The following is a 10,201-nucleotide window of genomic DNA, read 5'->3' on the forward strand; positions in this document are numbered from 1 at the left end:
TTTTTATTATTATCTGCGGGGGGGTTAAAACAAAACAAAAAAAAAAAAAATCCAATTCCACTGTACATAAGTTTCGGTCACATCCTATGATAGAAACCTGTGTGTGTGCACTCTGATTGCCAATCATCCAGACCCCAGTTGTCTCTGCATCCACCTTGTATGAGTCAGAGCTGCAGTACAGTGAGGGAGGTGCTGAGGTTGTGTATCCTACTTGGTGGCACACACACATACACACAAACACACACTTGTCAGTGACGAAACACAATTGTTTGACAGCAAGTCTTTACAAAAATAAGCAAAAAAAAAAAAAGGCTTAGAGAGCATTTAAATGTGGAATAAGGGAAACCAATAGAACCGCCATGTGACATAAATGACTTTAACACAAATGTATGCACACACACACACACATACGGAGGCACCCTGTCAAATCCGGCCCCCCTACAACTGTGGCCTATAATTAGCTGCCTGGGAAGCAGACTGTCTAGAGATGAGCTAACCAGAGAGAGGAAGACAGGGATGAAGATGCAGCAGCTCGGGGAGGAAGTGGGAATAGAAAACAGTGTGTCAGTGGCTTACAGTGCGGGTGGCCTTGGCAGGCACTGAACGCCACACCAGACCACCAAATTAGAAAGAAGTATTCCATCATGCATACATGTTCCAAACACCAGCATTTTTTTTTTAAATGAACGACCAACAATTTTTTTTGTGAATGGAGCTGCAGATGAATGGCCGCCCGCGTGGAGAAGCAAAAAAGTAGGCGCGATACTCTGCTGCGAATGAATGAGTCAGGACGGACGTAACGTGGCTACATGGGGTTGGGGGGGGCGGTCTATGAGTGGAGGTGGGTTGAAGGAGGGGCTTGCGTATGACTCATTCTTGCTTTTCTCTCTTCATTGTCACTCATGCTGCAGTGGATCACTTGTGGCCCTGATGCTATTGTGGTGGTGGTCTTTATGCGATCCTCCTACTTGGACTTTTCATTGGGTACACCTGGAATATGAGGACTGAAAGCAAAGTGCGGAGAGTCTCTGTCGCTCAAATGCACAGGTGCAGTCAATGAATAGGCAATCAATCATTGTCAGCAGCCTCTCAAAATAGCCACACTATATTGTCATCTATTTCCTCCATTCATGGCAAACAACTTCTTTGACAATTGTGCCATGCTTTTGTGCTTCAATTAAAAAAATTATCCTGTGTACAGTACAGTTGTGACTTGACACATGACTTGCAAGTTTTTCAAGGTACGAGCCATCATCTCACCAATTTTCCCGTTTGAGTTGCAAAATGCAAACTTGATATTCAAGTGCTGTTTCATCACTCTCATCAACAAAAGCCAAGCTGCTCCCTGTTAAAGTTGACTGTGAAATTAAACCTAAAACAAAGAGTTACACAATGTATTTGAAACAACCGCACTTCATTGCCTTAAGAACAACCTGCAAGCCTAAAACAAATTTACAATGGCAAATCTGATTGACAGATCAACACAAACAGTTGTGGTTTTAGATCAGTTTGAGCAAACAGTAGAACAAACAAAATGCACAGATAATGGACCAATTCTAGCAGGCATATATTCTTTATCCTCGATGAAAAATGACTAGTATTACAGAATCGGATTGCATCAATTACAAATAGTTGCGAGACTTCTTTGTTTGCGTCTGTATGATTGTTTTATATTGTTTGTGGTGGAATGAATCTCCTTTCCCATGTGCAATTACTTTAAGTGAATATACTGTGAAAATCCATAAAAAACACAACTCTTCATTTTCGAGGTCCCTGAATGCATCTGGGTGACACAGTGGATGACTGGTTAACCTCAAGTCTGCCTCACAGCGCAGAGGTCATGTGTTCGATTCCGATCATGACCTTCCTGTGTGAAGTTTGCATGTTCTCCCCATGCCGAGGTGGGTTTTCTCCGGGTACTCAGGTTTCCTTACACATTCCAAAAACATGCTGGGTAGGTTGACTAAACGCTCAAAATTGTCCAGAGGTGGGAATGTGAGCATGAATGTTTGTCTTTGTGGGCCCTGCGATTGACTGGCAACCAGTTCAGGGTGTACCCCGCCTACTGCCCGCAGACAGCTGGAATAGCAACAACCCTCGTGAGGGTAAAACGGTTCAGAGAATGAATGCACCTGCCAAACAGCACACCTGTTTCTGAGTGTTTGCACTTCCTGATCTTGTGGTCATGTGACCACCATTTCCTGCTTCTGATTTAGCAAGCCAGCCTGTTTGACCCCCAGGAGATTGTTTGTCAACTTTGGTTAAGGTAAATTCTCTTCATTTAAGCTTGTTTACCACCAAGTTTGAACCGTTTCCCTGCCACGTACAACGGTCCCCTGTGCTAAGCTGCCAAGTGTGGTTGTGATTTTCCGCCCTCTTGAATGTGCTGTGCAGTTCACTGGCATACCCATTATTGCTGCTTTTTGTCATTAATAATAGTCTCTGAGAGCTTGAGCTGTTTTTTTTTTTTTTTTGGGGTGGTGGTGGAGTATACACATGGAAGGAAGTGTGGTCTGACATGGGTAACATTATGGCTGGAGGCTAAACTGCAGTACACTCTTACTTTTATTTGCTAATGTGCTCTGCAGACAAGTGTTGAATTAAGTTGTGCTGTGTTCAAGACTGACGCAAAAGTAGGAAATATCATGCATACATCAACAAACATGGCCTTTGCTATTGTTGTTGTTGTCTTTTGTTGTGTTGACATGGGAAGCATATTTTCACCAACCAATTTTTAATTTTTTTAAAGATCATTTTGCTGTACAGTACCCATATTTAATTTAATAGCAAGAAGCTAGCAATAAATCACAAATAAGTTTGTATTTAAATGAGTGTTGTTTGAAAAGGTGGGAAGTGTGGAAGAAAACCAACCATTTGGAGATGGAATCCCCCCCGTCCGCCCGCCTGGCAGTTCTACTGTAGCCGGCAGTGCTGGGAAAGGGGAAAGTGCTCGCCAGAGAACGGCGAGATCCGCTCATGTGAGAGGGACATGCATTTTAGATGACGGAAATGGCTGCTGGAAACTAGCTGATGGTGGCGGTGATGGGGTTTGCTTGCTCATGCATGAGAGTGCTGTTCATTATTATTCCATGCCTTCTCGGCCTGACTAATGGCTACGCTGGGGCCCTCGCATGCGCTTTCACGCTGGGCTGGAAGAGGCACGGGAAGGAGGGTAAAGGGCCTTAGGGAGGTGGTCCGCGGTCACTGCCGATCAATAGCGGTTAGCCTACTGTTACTGTACGGACAACATCAAAACAATACTGAAACAAAGGAAACGGAATGGTTTGCACCATTGTAAGACTTTTTAAAACATTTTAAAGGACAAGTGTAGTGGAAAGTTGTATTTTTAGAAGCTTAACTTCAAATATTTTCTCTACAGTGCCTTCTCATCTGGCAAGTGTGCCATTCAAAGGCCAAGTAACTCTTTCTACCTGTTTGAAAATGAGTACATTGAAAACCATGTGAAATGTGAACGTTGAACCACAAAAAAAAAAGTTTCTAAATGCCCCAGGACGGCGGCGAAGCAATAACTTTGTCAAAATGAAACTCCTCAACTTACTTCAACATCGTTCTTTGACACCATGCGTTAAGTTACACTGGAATCTAAAACACTTATAAAGCATCGGTTCCGATGAGTTTCACAACGTTTTTGTGAGACATATTGTCGACCATGTGATTCATAGTTAATGCTCCAATCTATCATTTGTGTGAACAATTTTTGCCTGAAATGCTCACTGGGTACATTATATACACACAAAGCACACTATAAACTTTCTAAATCGTATTAAAACTATTTGTATTGTAATTTCCTTTTCCAGCAGCCATCAAGACATCCAAGTGGTGAAGTCTCAGTTTTCATTTCCACAAGTGCTGTATGTCCAAAGGCAAAACAGCTCGCATGTATTGGATGCGTTAATAGATTTGTTATGGTTTGAAATACATTTCTCTCTTTCAGGGATATTAATTTAAATACAATCAAGAAAAATCATAAAAATGCACTTAGTTTTCTAGTTGTCAACGGATAAGGTCATCTTCAATATGTGAAATTGGCTTGAATTGATACAAGTATGATCCAAGGTTGACATTGGACAATAACGTTATGACATTAGCAGTGAATAAACAAGCCCCTGCATAATTATTTTGGTTTCATTTGTTTCTACATTTGAATGGAGAGCAAGATCGAAACGCGAACCTTTAAGCATTCTAAACAGCCACTGTGTTTCCGTTCTGTAGTCTAATTATACTGCTGTATTATATCAGCGTGTCTGTGTACAGCTAGTAACCAACAAACAACTTTTAATTGCCGTAGGCCAACATGCTGGCAGATGTGACAGGAACAGCGAGTCATTGTGAAGCGCTGACCAGAGGAAGCGTAGACGAGAGGTAATGAAGGTGTAATTTGCTAACCATCTGTGAGGTGCCTCGCTACCCCCGGGGGCTTCCTCCTCTCCGGAACTCCTCCTCCTCCTCCGCAGGGGCACAGGTGTTGGTGAGAGGATGAGGAGGAGAAGGAGGAGGAGGAGGAGGAGGCGGTGAGTGATATGAAGTAATGGTGAGGGGAAATAAAATGGATCAGGAAAGATAGAATATAATGGCATTCAAATTGCACGTCCTGTGGGAAAATTGAAGTGAGACGGAAAAATTTCGACTAATGCAATAAAAAAAGATGAAGTCTAGTTACACTCACAAAAGAATATTGGACTATTTTGTCGAGGAACATTTTTCAAAATATTGTAAGTCTGGAGTGCCACATAGTTTTGTCCTTAGCACGCTGCAGTTTTGTCAATGTCATGAATAAATCTTCATATTTATTTTTTCAAACAATAAAATTGTGAAAATTAAAGTCTGATTGAATGAAAAAAAAAATCATGAAATGTGGAAATGTGCAGCCACTTGAGTCCTAATGTGAAGTCCCGCAAGGTTCTATTCTTATCTCAAACCAGTTCTCATTATAGATGTTTTCTTTTGAGACAGTCGTACATGTGGTTTGTCACACCACCTTATTTTGAATCATTTTGATCTAAAATTTTCTGTCATTTTTCTGTTTTAAACAATCATTTGTTTTCTGCAACATATTGGTGTGGTGAAACATTGAAAGTAAAATACAAAATTAATAATACATATCACAGGAGAGTAGACGGGTTGTATTACTGCTCCATAATCTAATGTAATTTATCAGAGGCAACTGGGGCCATTGTAGTCCATGCATAGATACAACACATGCTGGGCTAGTGTTCAATATTTGTCAATTGACTAGACATAAAAGAGCAAATCTTGAAATGTGTGCCTTCAAGTGGTTGTGTTTGGAGTTTTTGTAAAGCGGTGCGTTTAGCTATGCTTGGACAAACTGACACATCCGAGCAAAACAAATCCAACTTAATCAGATTTGTCCACACAAATGGCCCCCGTGTGTCTCCTCCTTCGGGCCTGCCCTATGACCCCCGTGTCACCGTGTAAACTCCCCACTTCCCCTTGAACATGTAAGGCCAGTGGAAGTGACTTAGCCCCCCTCCTCTTCCTACCTCTGCTTTGAAGCGCTCCAGTCAGCCATGCTGTGCCGACTGACTCTCTCTGATGGGCGTAGAAATGGCTTTAAAACTCCCGGGCTTCTTTTGTCATGACCTCTTCCTTTTGCTCTTGTCCTGTCCTGGCTGCTCAGAAAGCGTGGGTGGCGGCTCGTCGGGCTAATATTAATAAATATCTGCATAAGTGAATGTGAAACGCACCAAGAATAGTCAGCAATGTTGACGTATCAGGATTTCATGCTCCATAAAAGGTTGCTATTCTTGCTGCCTTAATACATCTATTTTGCGGATAAACTAGTTTCTATACATAAGTGAAAGACTGATGATTGATTATTCATTTTTATGCAAAATACAATGCGGCTGTGACTATCATTGCTGCTCTTGCCGTTCACGTCTTTACATATTATATAAGTTATCGATAGATAAGCGGTTAACTGGATATAAGCGGATTTCTAAAAATACCTGCATGGTGTTTTCAGGTGGCACTAAAAGTCTAGGTGGTCAAACACACGGTGGGATTTCATGCTTGGCCTTTTGACAGACTGATTAAAGTCTGGCTCCTTAAGTAGCTGAGTTGTTGGCTGTGGAATGCAGCAGGTGGTTCACAATCTGAATGGGATTTCGCTGGTGAGCGTGTGCACGTATCTGGAGTGTGTGTTTTTTCCCATGGTTGAAGCCAGGTTGGGGATTTTTCCCCCTTCCCGTAGAGTCCTTCAAATTTTGCTTGTTTCACATTCCTCGTTCGCCCTCCTTGTTTGTGAATCTCAAACTGGTGTGGAACCGCTGAGGGTAAAAATCCATTCGATTGTGGAGTCCCTCAAGGTTCTGTCTTTATCCCCATCCAGATTTCATTTTAAATTGCATATTCAGTCATTTAAAGTCTCCCATATGAGCATAATGACACGGAGTGAGGGTTGCCCAATTCATATGTGTGCCTGCACCACTCGCATGGAGATCCACGGGATCATTAGGTAAACAAAAGGGCAGCGGAAACAAGGGAACACGCTATCAGCAGGTTATCTGCTGGGATGTTGACTCTTGTGTCTCTTATCGCTTACATGAACTCCACTCTGATGTGCTGCGTGTGTGTGTGTGTGTGTGTGTGTGTTGCATAGTTTGCGCTGAACTCTTTCCGTGCATAAATACCGTGGGAGTATGTGCAGTTTCAACAGTATCTCTGTATTTTCGAAATGTAACTGTATATATTTGCGACTTGGTGTGTCTGCACTGCCGAGGCCGAGCATCTGCTGGGAATGATAAACTGCCGCGGGAGTGTTACACCACATTTTCCTCATTGTATCACGAGTCCAACATCCCCCCCCCCCACCTTATTGTTTTATTTTAGCAACAATTACATAATCACATGAAATGTACAAAAGAGTATTAGGTTCACATTGAAAACAAAATAAAAATATTGTTACTACAAGTTTTCACATTAGGAAGCAATATAAATACTTCTTATGACAAGAACAAAGTACTACATTTACAAAAAAATATATATTTGGCATTTTCTCCAAAATAAAAATATTGCGAGACAAATGTTGTCAATTTACACAAATTAATTTGTAATCAGACAGATTTTGAGAAGAAGTTTCACAAACAACAAAACAACTTTTTTGGCAAGATCAAAACTTTATGTAACTTTGCCACTTTTTTTTCTCTCCTCTTCACAGTGGTCTTAATCCTTCTCGGACATTCACCCACAAACAGAGCTGCAAAATATGAACCTTTCGATGTTTCATTTTTTTTTTTTTTTTTTTTCCCTGTTGATCGGTTATAATGGTACCCGGCTTGCTTATTTGCATTGCGACACATCCGAAACCGGGCAGTTCATTCAAGGATAATCTGTTCAATTTCTGTCACTTGTCAACTTTTCCAGGATAGTTGCTTATCAGCGTGCCCTACTTGAGGCCAACCGAGGTAAACCGGATAAGTTCATCTATAATGGGCTGCACTAATGTTGAATGTAGAAAGTTCATCCTCTGACCTAACCTGCTCTTCCAAAGGCATGCTTGCATTTATTTCACCTTCTTTCCACTGACCTCTGGTTCAATCCTGCACTCTCTTTCCTCTTCCTGCGTCCATCCTCCACCCTTAATGAGAACCAGACGTTCAGCAGACCTAATCAAGATGTCCTGAGCTTGAATGAGCCTTATTATGGGATGGGTAAACAGAGAGTTCCGATTTTGCCGGGGGCGATCAAATCCCAGGACAAACTGGGGTTGATTGAGAAAAAAGATTACCGACTTTGGATAGTGATGTTTTTTTTTTTTTGTTTTTTTTTTTTAATGAATAAGGAAAAACCTCCTTTCGGGTTGGAATATGCTTTCATACGATCTATTAATAATTTAGCAGAGTTATTTTCGAAGTGTGGTACATGTACCATTAATAGGATCGCTCTCGTGGTATGTGAAAGAATCACACACAGAGATAAATCGATTTCATATTGCTGATGATTTGTTGCTTCTTTGAATTTACTTCCTGCAACTTGGATCGTTTGGGCTTTAGAGAACTTTTACATGTTGTTGCAGTACGTGAGAAAAGATCGAATCAAATCATAATCCCACCGAATCGAATCAGGTTATTACATTTTGCTGGAGACATGTACACCCCTGATATTATCTCTCTATCTATCTATCTATCTATCTATCTATCTATCTATCTATCTATCTATCTATCTATCTATCTCTTTGTATACACCCTATGAGTGAGATATATCAGAACACAAACAGTGCGGCACCACATGTAAACATAAGATATATCACAATACTCGTGGGCATACATTTTTTATCCTCCATGGCAAACGACTAATATTATCACAGCTTACTGAGCAGATGACACTGAGGAATGAGGTAGAGTTACTTTGACAGCACTGTCGAAGCTACTTGATGTGGGCGTCAGTCGGCGTCATTTACATACAATAGCATGTTCAAACAATTTTCTCGCATTCAGCATCAAGCTGTTTTATGCATGTGCACGTACGCCTACTCTTTTGCTTTTGTTTTTCTGCTGCACTCCTGTTTTTCATTTGGCGGACTGGAGCAACAGGGAGGAAGGAGGCGTGATGCGGAGTGCGTAGCGCTCTCAGTATTTATAGGCCGGCGTTCTGACCAAAATGATCCGTGTCCCGCGGAATAACTTCCTCTGGCCTCACCGCTAAATAACAGGAAGTCTTCAATTGTGCACATTTATTAATCCTAACGCAAGCCCAGGCTCCGGGGCTCATCAAAATGAGCTCTTGTGTGCATCCACTTTGCCTGTGAAGTCAATTTGCTGTGTAAAAAAATTGTTTGGGTTCAGAGCCCACTTGCAAGGAAGGAATTTTTCCAAGGACCCCTCATAATCCGAATGTCAATGAATGCATTCACTGCCAGTTGTTTTCAAAGCAGTTCCCCTTTTCGCCTGATATTTCACATGATGTTTGTCATTCACTCCTTGAACTCTGTCATCTTTTTCAGAAACGCAATACACATTGTCTTCTATGAACCGAGACACACACTCAGTTTCTACTACACATTTGTATGCTTCAAATATTCAAATTCAAATGATAAGGGCCTAAACTTGTCAGATTCCCAGCATGTTGGCATTTTTCTCCCTCATTATCATTGTGACAAGCTGAACTTCATCCTCTGCTCCTCATCTTCTACTTAAAAGCTGTGCCGCTCTCATATCAAACGCAATGCCACCTATAGAGATCCGTTTGTCATTGTAGGACTTTACGAACATGAATTTTACAGACAAGCTGGGTGAGACGCTCTTTCATGCCTTCCCATTCAAAAATGTACTCGACAGTAAACGGCGGCATTTAAACGGTTGGATTGTAGCTGATTTGAAAACTCTATGCTTGTTGATGTTAATCTGGAAAATTTGTATTTTACTTTGGGGAAAAAAATAGGACTTCATTCCACAGACTTCATCATGCAGTGATATCATCTTAGCGTCAAGGAGCTATGCCATAGTGAATTGAGGTGCTTCATTTCGACAAAAATACTGCTTTGCAGCCATCTTGACAGATCTTGATGTCGAGAGACTATGTTTCAGTGAGTTGAGGAGTTTCATTTTGTTCAAAGTAGTGTTTTGCCTCCATCTAGCGAGATCTGTAGGCTCATGTAAACTATTTTAAGGCAGACGTCAGTTACATGACATCAGATTGGGCCCCCAACACCATTGCAAATTATTTTCCGGACCCCAAGGTATGGCACCAGGGGGTCTGGGGCCTCCAGTTTTAGAACCACTGGAGTAACCATCCGCCATTTTCTACAGTCATTGTAAACATGCACAGCGTCTGCACAGCCTGGCCTCTATTAGCAAGCCTTTCAATGGAGGTAGGCGGTGGGGGGATGCGGTGGGTCAAAGGTGAGACCGTGTTAATGGGTGATGTGGGGGGTCTTTTCTGCTCGGTTGACCATCATCACCACATACACACACATGTACACACTCACACAAAGCAGCAAAAGTTGTGGCTCTCTCTTGGATGCTTCAAGTCGGAGCAAAAAAACCACAAATGCTGATGTCGCACCTGGCAGCCATGATAGCGAGCACATGTTTTCAAATCCAATCACTGTGACCACACTCTAAGGGTCAAACGGTACAGAGCCAGGAACGATTATATTCAATTCAAGTATAATGCAGATGGTCTGTCTGCAGCTGTGTGTGTGTGTGTGTGTGTGTGTGTG

At 41.8% G+C, this 10,201-nt stretch overlaps 1 long non-coding RNA gene across 4 annotated transcripts in view; it reads left to right on the forward strand.

The window, feature by feature from the left end:
- The first annotated feature begins 2,142 nt into the window (after nt 1–2,142).
- The window catches only part of LOC109517975 (uncharacterized), a 68,215-nt gene continuing 60,156 nt past the window's right edge, over nt 2,143–10,201 (forward strand). For all 4 annotated transcript variants that reach the window (XR_002168637.1, XR_002168636.1, XR_002168639.1 and 1 more), the window contains exon 1: nt 2,143–2,266. This is a non-coding gene — a long non-coding RNA (uncharacterized LOC109517975). The remainder of the gene's footprint in view (nt 2,267–10,201) is intronic.

This window comes from Hippocampus comes, unplaced genomic scaffold (genome assembly GCF_001891065.2).
Source record: "Hippocampus comes isolate QL1 unplaced genomic scaffold, H_comes_QL1_v1.1 scaffold59, whole genome shotgun sequence".
NCBI classification, from domain to species: Eukaryota; Metazoa; Chordata; class Actinopteri; order Syngnathiformes; family Syngnathidae; genus Hippocampus; species Hippocampus comes.